The sequence below is a fragment of the Haematobia irritans genome, chromosome 1 (assembly GCF_050003625.1).
Source record: "Haematobia irritans isolate KBUSLIRL chromosome 1, ASM5000362v1, whole genome shotgun sequence".
Classification (NCBI taxonomy): domain Eukaryota; kingdom Metazoa; phylum Arthropoda; class Insecta; order Diptera; family Muscidae; genus Haematobia; species Haematobia irritans.
The window spans coordinates 85396590-85411385 of record NC_134397.1 but is presented as its reverse complement, the minus strand read 5'-3'; the positions used below and the strand labels follow the sequence as shown (position 1 = coordinate 85411385).

Genomic DNA, 14796 nt, shown 5'->3' with positions numbered 1-14796 from the left:
TATCTTAAAATGCACTTGGTCTGATTGTTTGAAGGGGCTCTTATTGGCGTCCTTCTAAATGTATCCATAAGGGCTCCTAATAATTGCACTCATGCGATACTTTTTTGTAGTAACTTGGCGTGGTACAACTTCTCAATAGTGACGGCGCTTTTCCGAGGAGTTTTGGATATCGTATACGACTGTTTTCGACGTAGTGGGGATTCTCAGAAGCGCCCCCAAATTCAAAAAATGTTGGCAGGGTTAGAATGTTAAATAGTTGTACGCAAAAAAATCCACCGTACTTTCTATTATTTGTGTATAACAAATTAACCGAGTGGTTGAAATTGTGGAGGAAACTCTGTCCTATTCAGAACTTCTATTGCACAACAAGAAGGATAGTGGGCATAGAATAGCGGAACGTACAAATATTAGTAAGGAGTGCAAGATATGTATATGTTTATTTGTCTTCCAACCCAGCAAAAAACCTGCTGAATTTTCAGCAGCTTTGTAAGGGGAGTCAAAGTCAATCAGCGCTTACTTTTGCGATGAATTTATAAGTAAATGTCCCACTTAACTGCGCTTCTTCTTTGTACGAATTTCAGCGCATACAAATGTACATAATTACTTTGATGAAATATTAGACCCTTAAAAGCGTAATCGCATTCAAAAATATATGAAATAAGCACGCTTTTCCACAGGCTTCACGATTTTTTATTATTATATTTTATTTATAAAAAAGGGATGAAATGTAATAACAGATTATTGCTGAAAATTAATCCAATTCAGTCTTTAATATTGGGGTTATTTGTTGATTTAATCTTCGCTTTCAAACACTGTGACTTCTCTTATACTTCAGTGATTGTTATTTATAATGAAGATTCTTTACCAAACGAATAGCCTTACTTAGGTGTTTATAAAAGTCAGACTTATTGTCAAAATCTGGACTCACAGCTTCTGAAATTGAACAAAAAACAATTGAACGATTCAATTTATTAAGATTACGATTATAGGTAAGTTTCGTTATATAATTACTAATATACTTACGAAAAATAGCTTTCATAAACTTTTGATAATTCAAAAGTTTCTTTTTTCCTTGAATGCCATATACGTTGAACTGTAACAGTAATGGTATGTCTATTAAATACTTTAAGGATCTTTGCAATTCTCCATAACCTAAGATGTACTCAATAGTTGTAACGTGTAAAAAATAAATGTGAAGTCAATTCAATTTCAATTTCAATTTTATTTGCCACTTTTTAAGTTCATTATAAATTATTAAATTTCTTAGATATGGCTTACTCTAAATATATCAACAGTAAATAAACCTACTTAAAAACTAGTTCAAGTATACAAAAACTTAATAAATTAACGTTGCTGTAGACCTTCCACAAGCAAAACCTTCATAAAGTAATTTTCACAAAAATCAAGAACAAAAACGCCCCGAAAAAATTAGAACTATTATAAAAAAGGGCTTATATCATAAATGTTATAAAAGACTTAATCTAAATTGTTATATACACCTTAAAACTAAATCTAAAACTAAATTATAACTAAATTATTTACATATGTACAGAGCTGGTAATTGTTTATATTTACACCTAAAATCAAACATTCCTTATGGTGTCATTGTGTTGGGTCATAGACAATATCATTAATATTTAATGTATTTATTCTTCTATGGTAGAAGCATTGGCGTAGCTAGGGGGGTGCCGGGGGGGGCTATGCCCCCCCCCAGAATAGATCTTGCCCCCCCCCAGAATAATCAAAGCTACAGTTGTTTTATATTTTAATTCAAGCTTTGCGATGTGTTTAATCCAATTAAGATTGTGGCAGAGAGTGTATGTTAAGCATATTTTTTAGTATTGATATTTACATTACAACTAAAAACACGTAATAAAAACACTAAAAGGAAACTTGAGAAGCACATTTTCAAAAATAGTCAATTTATAACTACGTTGATTAAAATCATGAATCGTCACATGCCCAATTTACCATCTAAAATCGTCAAAATCACGAAAAATCCACAGAGTTGGCACCGCTGCTCTCAACAGTTGCTTTGTTGTATTCTGTTCTCACAGAATTTTTAAAAACTAATCGAAGATAGACGTTTTATAATATTCAATTTATTTTTTGCCTTTTATTTAATTTTTTATTCTTAGTATTTTTTATACACGATGAATATGTTAAGTTTATGTTTTGCTTTATGATTTCTAGTCCTGTTTTAAAACACACATTTTAAATAAAATATTTTTCAAACACATACTTAAAGCAATGCTTTTATTTTTTGTTATATTAAATAATGGTAAGTTGCTATTTGATTATTTATAGCGGTGTCGTGGAACCGGCTCCCACACACAATAAAATATTTTTTGTCTTCAACCATGAAATTAATTGATCTAATTAATTATTCCCTTCACCACTACTGTGGTACAGGGTATAATAAGTTTGTGCATTTGTATATAACGCCAAGAAATAGTGGTCATAAACCCATCTTTTAGTATACCGATCGGGTAAGAATTAAAATCTGAGTCGATTTAGCGATGTCCGTCTGTCTGTCTGTCTGTCCGTCCGTCTGTCTGTATATGTAATTTTGTGCACAAAGTACAGCTCGCAATTTAAGTCCGATCGTCCTCAAATTTGGCATAGGGCCGTTTCTTGAGACAGAGACAACTGCTATTGGTTTTGGAAAAAAATCGGTTCAGATTTAGATATAGCTGCCATATATAATTATCTACGATGTGGTCATAGTTAGCGTGTTTATCAACCGATTTTCTTGAAATACTGTACATCCAAATATTTAATGAATCTCGCAAATCTTGCAAAATATCAGCCAAATCGGTTCAGATTTAGATATAGCTACCATATATATCTTTCGTCCGATTTAGACTCATATGACCACAGAGCCCAAAGTTTACTACCGATCTTCATGAAATTTTGCACAGAGGGTAGAATTGGCATTCTACCAATGCTTGGTACACTTGATTGAAATCGGTTCACATTTAGATATAGCTCCCATATATATCTTTCGTCCGATTTGAACTTATATGGCCTCAAAATCCAGGGTTTTGCCGTGATTTGCTTCAAATTTCGCACAAGGAGTACGTTTAGTAGTATAGGTAATTGTGCCAAATTTGGTTGAAATCGATTCAGATTTAGATATGGCTCCCACATATATCTCCCGTCCGATTTGCACTCATATGACCAGGGGGCCCAAAGTTATACTCCCATTTACGTGAAATTTCGCATAGATAGCAGAATTATTATTCTAACTATGCATGCCAAATTAAGTCAAAATTGGTTCAGGTTGTATATAGCTCCCATATATACGTACACCAGAGTTGGGGAAATATGGTCGACTGTTTCATATTTTAGACCCATTTTCAATGGGATTTTCCTGCAATTGACTGGATAGTTTCCACAGAGAATACAAATATGGCCAAAATTCTCACAGTTTACACAAAATTCTGTGATGATTTCCCCATATCTTAGCCATATCCTACACACTGCAATGCCAAAATTTCCACAGAACGGATGAGTTTTAAATAAGGCTCCAAGTCGCCCTACACATATCTTGGCGAGGTCTAACCAATATCCTTGTAAAATCGCCACTGCTGAGTAGCAAAAATTGTAAATATTACTCTAATTGTCCTATATCTCGAATACATATGTATCGCCTGAAAAATCATAAATCTCTTTTGTACAATTGCATTAAAATTTCTCTCGCTTCATATTTCCCATATTTTTTACTAACATTGTGTATCATCCCAGGGCGTTAGCCGATTTAAATTTTAATTCTAGAGTTTTTGTAGAAGTACAAAAAATTGTTTCCATTAAAAGTATTTGTATCTGGAAATGCAAACCTTTATATAGCTCCCAGCAAATTTTAAGTAGTTGAGATGGTAACACAAATGTTTGTCTACATAGTGTTGAAGGGAATAATATAGTCGGTTCCGCCCGACTTTAGACTTTACTTACTTGTTTTTAATTGAAATGTATTCAATAAAAAAAAAATGATAGTATCAATCATCAAAGCCAATTAAAAAATTAATTGATACAACTAATTTTTGTGATTGAGTTTTTTTTTTGTTTTTGATTGATTTTGCTGCATATTGCCTTTAACACCGCAATAAAATTGAGGATGTATAGTTTTATCAATAGGCGTAATTTATCGCTTCGGAAATTTCGACAAAATTTTGGGGGGGGCTATGCCCCCCCCAGAGAAAATTTCTAGCTCCGCCAATGGGTAGAAGAGTAATTTTTCGTCGTTATAAAGATATCCCCTCTCCTTTAATAAATATGCATTTCAACATATTATAATCCTTTCATATGAAGGAGCAGCCCCAATAAAGCACTGGCCCTACCCTCCGAACTCTCTATAGATCTAAATTGTGGATCAAAAGAATCAATGTCCCTTAATAAATCTAAAATTCCTTTACCGTAAAGTACCACACAGTCACGATGAATAGTTTTGCCCGCAGTTATAAAGGGTGATTTGTTAAGAGCTTGATAACTTTTTTTTAAAAAAAAAACGCATAAAATTTGCAAAATCTCATCGGTTCTTTATTTGAAACGTTAGATTGGTCCATGACATTTACTTTTTGAAGATAATTTCATTTAAATGTTGACCGCGGCTGCGTCTTAGGTGGTCCATTCGGAAAGTCCAATTTTGGGCAACTTTTTCGAGCATTTCGGCCGGAATAGCCCGAATTTCTTCGGAAATGTTGTCTTCCAAAGCTGGAATAGTTGCTGGCTTATTTCTGTAGACTTTAGACTTGACGTAGCCCCACAAAAAATAGTCTAAAGGCGTCAAATCGCATGATCTTGGTGGCCAACTTACCGGTCCATTTCTTGAGATGAATTGTTCTCCGAAGTTTTCCCTCAAAATGGCCATAGAATCGCGAGCTGTGTGGCATGTAGCGCCATCTTGTTGAAACCACATGTCAACCAAGTTCAGTTCTTCCATTTTTGGCAACAAAAAGTTTGTTAGCATCGAACGATAGCGATCGCCATTCACCGTAACGTTGCGTCCAACAGCATCTTTGAAAAAATACGGTCCAATGATTCCACCAGCGTACAAACCACACCAAACAGTGCATTTTTCGGGATGCATGGGCAGTTCTTGAACGGCTTCTGGTTGCTCTTCACTCCAAATGCGGCAATTTTGCTTATTTACGTAGCCATTCAACCAGAAATGAGCCTCATCGCTGAACAAAATTTGTCGATAAAAAAGCGGATTTTCTGCCAACTTTTCTAGGGCCCATTCACTGAAAATTCGACGTTGTGGCAGATCGTTCGGCTATTCATGATGAAATGTCAAAGCATACTGAGCATCTTTCTCTTTGACACCATGTCTGAAATCCCACGTGATCTGTCAAATACTAATGCATGAAAATCCTAACCTCAAAAGAATCACCCTTTAGCACCACCATCGGCCATTCTGCCTGGAATTGATGCTGCCACCCTGTCTCTAGGAGATAAAACAGATGCATAAGTAGCTCCCTGGTGAGCTAAACGATTTGTATAAATCTCATTTTTCTCCAATCTTTTGCGTTCTGCTATTTTATTTATAATTGCCATACGGCGGGAACACTCACGAGAGCTGGCAACATGACCAGTTGTCTCACAATTGGCACAAGTAAGTAAATGGGAATCATCTTCCCTTTGCTGAGTATTAGCATTTTCTTCAACATTTTTGGAAGGGATAGGGCAATTTCCCGGGCCATGAGATTGCGCACATTTCACACAACGGAAAGTCATGTTACAGTTTGTGGAGACATGTCCAAAGCGCTGGCAATTGTGGCATTGAGCCAAACCTCTTTTTGTATCTTTATAGATATGGACCTTACAATCAATAATTTTTTTAACACGATATAATTTTTCAATTTCAGTGGATCTGTCACAACGAATTATCCATTTTCCAGATTCAATAGGAATAGCATTCAATATTTTAGCATGGCAGAATACCATATTATCTAAAAATTTAATCACTTCTTCCTTAGTGTATTCATTTGAAAGACCCTCGATAACTACACCATAAGGCAGTAACTCTCTAGGCGTGTGTGTGTGAAATCTATATTCCCTTTCACTCAACAATTTTTTTGATTTTTTCAAAATTTTCTAGTCCCCTAGCTCTAAGTGAAATAATTCCCCCTCTTACCATCTTAATTTCAAACAAATCATTGTTAAAATTTGCTTTCATTATATTTGCGATTTCTTTTATCCCCGTCTTTCCTTTGGTTGTTGTTGTTGATGTTGTTGTCGTTGCTGTTGTTGCTATACCAGATGTTTTCTTCTGATTTTCTGAAGTTGATGCTGAGGGTTTGTTCATCATAGTCATCGGTTGTTGTTGTTTTGGTATTGCACCCGTGTTTATTTTAGCATCCAAAGTTGCCTGCGGTGCAACTTTATCCATCTTAACATTTGTATTCGCCATACTGAGGCCCTTGGCCTTTGCCTCAGTAGCACAATTATTCATTTCATCACTAATGTCCATTAAAACTGATTCCTTGCTGATCGTAAGGAGGTTTACCTTTCGTAAAAGCTCATCATTTCGCTCTTTGAGAGCTTTAATTTCATTTTGTTGTTTTTCAATTAATTCACGTAGATTTTCAATCATAAGATCATGCTTCAAACAGTTATAAGGAGAAGAAGAACCAGACCCATTTTTCTTCTTTTGTCGTTTTCGGTCACGTCTTCTTTCAGTATCAGATTTTCCCTCGCTTATTGTGGGAGCCATCTCAGCGGATTGGAGGCTTGATATCACTTGTACATTTCTATTTACTTGACCATCATCGAATTCTTCATCCATATTTGCATCTATATTGTATTTTCCATGCAAATTTTTATCAATTTGTTGTTTTGAGTTTCCTTCTATCCTCCCGATATCTGGAGGGCTGTTCATCCTTAAGCTCGAACCATTCAAATTTCTGTAGTTTTCCAATTCACTCAAATAATAATTATTAATTCCACCAATGATCTCAGCCACCTTTCAAATTTCCGCTTTTCTATACTTTTTCCACAAACTATTGTACGTTTTTAGATTTATTTCCAATTTTTATATTTCATTATTATTCGTTTTCCACGTCGTTATATAATTACTAATATACTTACGATAAATAGCTTTCATAAACTTTTGATAATTCAAAAGTTTCTTTTTTCCTTGAATGCCATATACGTTGAACTGTAACAGTAATGGTATGTCTATTAAATACTTTAAGGATCTTTGCAATTCTCCATGACCTAAGATGCACTCAATAGTTGTAACGTGTAAAAAATAAATGTGAAGTCATGGTTCCTGTATACATATATGTATGCAAGCAAAAGAATACAGAAATAAAAAACAAACAAAAAACAGAAACAAAAAGCACATTTTTTTTACCGTTCGCAAAAGTAACGTCTTTTCGTTAAAGGCCGGTATGCACCTCTAGCGAAAAATTTCATTCCCATAAGGCCGGTATGCACATCTAGCGAAAAATTTCATTCCCATAAGAAATGCATTGCTATTTATGCTAACGAAATTTTCAATTTCGTAAGCTGGTACGCACCTCTAATGAAAATAACAGGGTTGTCAAAAGCATATTTTGGCAGCAAACATTTAATTTATTACAATCATTGTGTGCGTAAAAGTTTTAAAAGGTCTGTAAATAATAAACAATTTATTTGAGGAATATTTGGAACATATATTAACAATTTTTAAAAGCGAGTAGCTGGTTTAAAATTTGTGTACACAGCCCTGTTTTTTTTGTTGTAGACTTAAATAAATTTTTGCTACCGAAAATTTCGCTAGAGGTGCATACCGGCCTATAAGAAATGCATTGCTATTTATGCTAACGAAATTTTCGGTAGCGTTCAATTTCGTAAGCTGGTATGCACCTCTAATGAAAATAACAGGGTTGTCAAAAGCATATTTTGGCAGCAAACATTTAATTTATTACAATCATTGTGTGCGTAAAAGTTTTAAAAGGTCTGTAAATAATAAACAATTTATTTGAGGAATATTTGGAACATATATTAACAATTTTTAAAAGCGATTAGTTGGTTTAAAATTTGTGTACACAGCCCTGTTTTTTTTGTGGTAGACTTAAATAAATTTTTGCTACCGAAAATTTCGCTAGAGGTGCATACCGGCCTTAAGCAAAAGAAATCAAATAATTTTCAAACCAAAACCAATCAAATTTTCAAACCAAACCAATCAAAACCCAAAACAACAAATTCAAAACACTTTTTTGTTATTCCCTGCGCCTACTAACGTAACATCCTACTTATTTCGTATAAAATTGTAATAAAAAACCAACAATACTTACTTACAGAATTGCTACTTGGTAAGCGAAGGAGGAAGCACCCGCTTACTCTAGTGTAACTTAGTTGCGCTCATTTCAGCGCCTCTATACTTTTGTGGAAGCTCAATGAAAAAATTATTAAATTATTCGCTGGATATAAACTATGAACATTCTTGACTTACACACTGAAAAAACTGTGAACCCTTTTCCATTGCAAAATGAACTAAACTGTAGTAATATTGACCATGATTTAGCCCTTAAGATTTTTTTCTGCTTATCTAGTTCAAAATTCTCTTAAATTTTAGTTCATCTATGACATTGTATTTTAGTTCAATTTTACACCACCATAAGATATATATATACCCCTACCAAGTTAAAAAACCTATACTATTTTGGCTAACTTGACTATTTTTTGGGAAACCCTATAATAAAATTTCTTTAAAATATCGACGACTAAATTATTTTTAAATCAATCATTCCACAGTTTTAAATCAATCATTCCACAGTAAATAATTAAAGGAACAACAAACCGTTATTCTATTATGAAAATTTTCATACATTAAAAGTAAACATTCTTTAGGCAAAAGGACTTTATTACAAAAACGTATGATGATAGTTCTTAATTCAATGGGTTTTGTCAATAAAAATTACGACCACGTGGAACACGAAAATAGTTTATTTTAACTCGCTGTTTAGACATTTTGACTTATACTGAGGAATGGAAGGAATAATGAATTTGATAAAAATTAACACCATGTAATAAAACACAATTTTTATATTTTTTATATTCCAGTTCATAAAATGGTGTAAGGAATTCAACTTTTCTTAGGTAAACGTATCTCAAAAAATTTGTACCTGAAATAATTAGAGAAATAATGAAGTACGCTATTTTAACTCAAAAAACTGTTTTAGTGTTTTTATGGCCTTCACATCAAGGACATAGAAACACTAAATATTCTAGTTAAAAGAAACCAAAAATTTTATTTAGAGTTACTCTGAAATTAAATATTTTTTTACATTAAATAAAAACATTAAATTTGTTTCCAAAAAATCTTATTAAATATATAATAAAATAAAAAAAAAATAAATATCCTGGTTAAAAGAAAGTTAAAGAACTTTACCAATTTACTATTAAATTATAAGCAGAGGAGTAATTATTCCAATGGGGTTATTCTGAAATTAAAGATCTATTTTTTACATTAAATATATTAAAATGGTTTCCAAAAAATTTGATTAAAGAAATAATAAAATAAGTTTTAAAAACTGTGTTTTTGGCGATATAAAGGTCATAATAACGTAAATATTTTAGTTAAAAGAAAGCAAACTTTTTAAAAGAAAACTTACTAATTCTCTATTAAATTATACGCCGAAATATAAACAATTGTCTGAAATTAAATATTTATTTACAAGAAAAACATTAAAGTGGTTTCCAAAAAATTTAATTAACTAATAATATAATGAATAATACATCTCTTTAAAAGAAAGCCAAATTTTTAAAAAGAATACTTACCAATTTACCATTAAAATATAAGCTGAGGTGTAACAAAAAACTTTCCAAATTCATCACGGATTACTCTGAAATTGAATATTTATTTTTTACATATGTAGAATAATATTAAATTAGATATCTACAAAACGATTTCAATATATTCTTTCCATTTCAGCATTTTTTCTTAAATATTGAACATTCTTAATGATTTTTTTCTAAAGTATTAAAGGTTGAATTACACACCGTGCGTTGATGGAAGGGTTGATTTTTTTCTGTTTGCGGCAGACTATTCGACTTTTTGATTTCAAAGAGAAATTTCAACTCTTCAATCATCGGACGCATTGAACGCATGGTATGTAATTCTACCTTAATAACTCACTTAAAATGTTTAATAAGCAAACGATAATATATCTCAAAATACCAAAATATTCCGTACCTTTATATTCCCTTGTTGCATACTTGCTAAAAAGATACAACAGCCCACTCCAACGCCAACTATACAACTAATGCGCTTTACAGACTATCAGTTTTTCCGGACGACAGTGCTCGTGTCGAACATATCCCATATATTGTGCACATTATAAGTTAAGTCCGAAGGCATAATCGATACTGCTGCATGTTTATGGGATCGATAACACATTTACCGATTATTTAGTTATCGCCGACAAGTCGTATCGATCCGACACACTGTAAGATTCTTTACAAACACCGACATTCCGTCCGGAATAACTGATAGTCTGTAAAGCGCATAAAGCATGCCAAACAAAACCCAAACAACGCCAACTTTACAACTGAAGCACACCCCGAAAAAAGTGTCATCGAAACTAAAGGAAAATATCCCAATAAACACAGGATGAGCGTTTTTCAAATGCAACAACTTTTCAATTTGAGGGTAATTATAATTTTCAACATAAATTCAACTTGACTTGAAACAGCTCATCTTCAATACATCTTCAACCTGTTTGCGAATTACTTCCAATTTGCCAAAATGTTGACGAAATCTGTGAAAAGGTGTTGAAGATAATATGAGAAAACTTTGACAAAACACTACCATAAAATGCAACGAAATAAACCATGTGGTTTTCAATACTTGTTTGTGCAACGAAGTTCGTGGTCAATTGGAAGAAATAAAAAACTTGGAAAATTTTAGACAAAAAACTGAATTTACTCCAAATAGTTTCTAATAATAGGTAAGTGAAAATAAAAAAAAAATGAAATGAAACTTTAAGGAAGGCACTAAATATACACAGTCTTACACAAGTTTACATACGGTTTAAGAAATTGTATTTTCTTTAATTAATAAAATATAATAAAATATGCATATATATGCTTTAGATTTTGTAAATTAATTTGAAAAACAAAGTGTCTGTCAGTTTTCAAGAAGATTTTTTTAGTCCGGATTATAAACAACAACAAGAAACCTGTTTAGTTATAAGGTAAAAACCTCAAGGGTATGTAAACTTATGTGAGACTGTGTATATCTCTTTGCCGAATTCTACGTACTTGAAAACATTAAAAAGCTGACCGATGAAAAAATGTTGGACAATTAACTGGAACTGCTTCAAATAGTTTATAATAATTGGTAAGACAATATGAAAAATTAAATCAACACTTTAGAGACGTCACTAAATTTAAATTTTTTTGCAGAAAACTAAAATCTTTGGATGGTACATTCTTACAAACATTAAGAGGTTGACCGATGAAAAATGATGGTGGCTTATTGAATAGAGAAAGTTTCCATAAATCAAAGTGCAACGAATTAAACTTGGCATTTATGCTTTTCCATATCAACAACTACTGGATGATAATTCGCATCACATCGATACTTTAATTTACATCGCATCATAGGTTTAATTTGCTATTTTGTGGGAATTTATTCTAACTCTCTGGCCTACACGTTCCTTGCAATTTCCACGAATTTTAATGAGTTTTATAACAATTTTGTGACACCAATGTTATTGAGGAAATCGAATTTTGTGGTTTTCAATACATTTTGTGCCACGAAGTACGTGGTCAGTGGGAAGAAATACAAAAAATTGAAATATTTTTGACATGAGACTGAAATTAATCCAAAACGCTAACTATAATATCCTTGGAAGATGTTGACCGGTGAAAAAATGATGAAGGAAACAACAAAGAAAAGATTCCAGAAAACTTGCAAAGTGCAACAATTCAAATATCAAGAACTTCTGGATGAAAATGTGCATTACATAAATTTACATTCCGTCATCAGTTTGATATTTTGTGATTTCCTCGATGTTAATTATTTCAAATTGCCAGCATATTAATTAATAATTAATTAATTAATAGTTATGTGACTCCAACATTATGGAGGAAATCGTATTATACATGTAAAAATGTTTAAGATATTTAAAGTCGTATTGATAGTTTCAGTTATTAATACGCTTAATAAGATAATTATGTTTTGATTGGTATTATATTATTATTTTTATATTAATATTATTATGTTTTTAACGAAAAACATTAATAAAATTTACAAAAAATTTTGTGTTGACTTTCAGTTAGAACTGGGATTGACTTCCATGCAAATTGTGGTTAGAAAATATTCGCAACAATGTTAATTTTTAATTTGTCTTATATTGAAAACTGTTTGAGAAATTATTGAGTAGCGATGCATTTCAATTGGAGGATTACAATTGAGAGATTATTGCTATTGTGTTGAATTTTACTGTTGAGGGTAGGTTAGGTTAGGTGGCAGCCCGATGTATCAGGCTCACTTAGACTATTCAGTCCGTTGTGATACTGTTGAGGGTAATGTCTGTTTTTTGTTGAGAACTCGATTTTCTCAACAATTTCTCAACTTGAATATTACCCTAATCCTTTGAAAAAATGCTTGAAAAATTATTGAATTTTAGTATTTTTCAGACGTTTGTGTTTATTGGGATGTTTATCAATTTAGTTTAGCCATTTTATTTCCATTAAGTTAAATTTTTGTGTGAAATAATAAAATTTACTTGTTTCAGTAAAAAATCCTAAACTGAAAGCAGTTAGGAATAGTTCATTAACTAGAATAAGGCATGGAATTTTACTAATACTGTTTTCTTCGGTGGGTATAAGAATTTACTACACACAAAAAAAATTTTTTGATTTCAATCACGAAAATCGCGGATTCAATCATTTTTTTAATTGAAATGTCTTCAATCACGAAAATGATAGTATCAATCACCCATTTTGATTGAAAACCAACACGATTTTCAATTAAAAATTTAATTGACTTTTGTCACGGAATCAATTAATTGTGTGATTGAATCAATTAAAAACGTGATTGATTTTTAACATAAAATTCAATCACAGTTTTAATTGAATCAATTAAAATTTTAATTAATTTCGCGACAAAAATCAATCAACTATTTGATTCATTCAATTAAATAATTAATTGAAATTGGCTATAAATTTCGATCAAAAATTTATTATTGCGACCCCAAAATCGTATTTAGTTTTATTTGAAATAAAAGAAAATATGTGTTTCTTATAAAACATATTCAATATTTTATTATTTTTTGAATTATGCAATAGACAAATAAATTTGGTTCTTGTTATTTGTGTTTTGTTCTAACATAACTTACTAATACAATTACTATCAATAACAACTATAGGGTGAAAAAATAAATTATATAAATCATTATCTTCCTTATAATAATAACCATGTTAGCATGTTCCTTCTAATATGTAGATGCGCCTAGATTTCCAATAATTCAGCAGCCTGTAAGCTAAATTAGAATAATTTGAATTTAATTTTGTTCAAACAAAAATTAATTTTGTTAAACATTACCTGCATAGAATATCAAGTTCAATTCTTAGTTCCAGGTTACAGATTTATAATCTTCTTTTGTAGTTGTAGTCTTTTAGCATAAAAAGGTGTATTTAGGAGCTCGGTAATTTAATTTTAGTAACAATTCCTTTCCAAAATCCACACATTGAAATCGTCTATTAAAATTTGAACCAATGAAAGACAAAAATAATGGGAAAACAATGTAGTATTTGGTATTATATTGATGATACTTTGTAAATTCTTGAAATAGAAAAAAAATATAAATGGAAAATACATATTTTTATTATTTTCGGATATTTTTCATGTTTTTAAATCCAAAAGAAAGAACTTTTTTACCATTACATAATTCAGCTCATTAGTTTATATATCAGATATACTGCTCTCTACTTGGGTTCAAACTGAAAAAGGCAGGTAAACCAAAAATGCAATTTAATGCCAACGCCACTTCCCAACTTCAAGGTGAATCTTCCAACAAACCCATACCGCTCTTGGTTTTAAGAAAACTAGGAGTGAAAAAAATTTATAATTTTAGAAGATCAAGACGGTACCCACTTTTTTGTTGCAAACATATTCTTATATATTTGATAAAATGATGGAGTTGATGGTCAAGTGATTGGTCAATTTCACAAAATAAAATTGGTCACTAAAAAAAATGAATAAAAAAATATATTATTTTAGTCCGTTTAATGTAAACAGGCTTCAATGGAAACCCGTATTCACATTTCACAATTTCTTACCTTCAATAAACGTAGATTGTTTTCCATTTTTACAATACCACAAAACACAAACACAGGTAATTTCAAATGCGTTCTCTCATATATTTTTTTCAAACCTTTACCACGTGGTCGTTTGTTGTTGCACACTTTATTTATTTCAACCCTTTAGGCCGGTATGCACCTCTAGCGAAATTTCCGGTAGCAAAAATTTATTTAAGTCTACAATAAAAAAAAAAACAGGGCTGTGTACACAAATTTTAAACCAGCTAATCGCTTTTAAAAATTGTTAATATATGTTCCAAATATTCCTCAAATAAATTGTTTATTATTTACAGACCTTTTAAAACTTTTACGCACACAATGATTGTAATAAATTAAATATTTGCTGCCAAAATATGCTTTTGACAACCCTGTTATTTTCATTAGAGGTGCGTACCAGCTTACGAAATTGAACGCTACCGAAAATTTCGTTAGCATAAATAGCAATGCATTTCTTATGGGAATGAAATTTTTCGCTAGAGGTGCATACCGGCCTTTTGC

At 31.5% G+C, this 14796-nt stretch overlaps 1 long non-coding RNA gene across 1 annotated transcript; it reads left to right on the top strand.

Annotated features, from left to right (window-relative positions):
- Positions 1-10823: 10823 nt before the first annotated feature.
- Positions 10824-12060, top strand: LOC142239783 (uncharacterized). Its single transcript, XR_012723113.1, has 3 exons — positions 10824-10937; positions 11268-11329; positions 11395-12060. It is a non-coding gene; the product is annotated as an uncharacterized LOC142239783 (long non-coding RNA).
- Positions 12061-14796: the final 2736 nt, after the last annotated feature.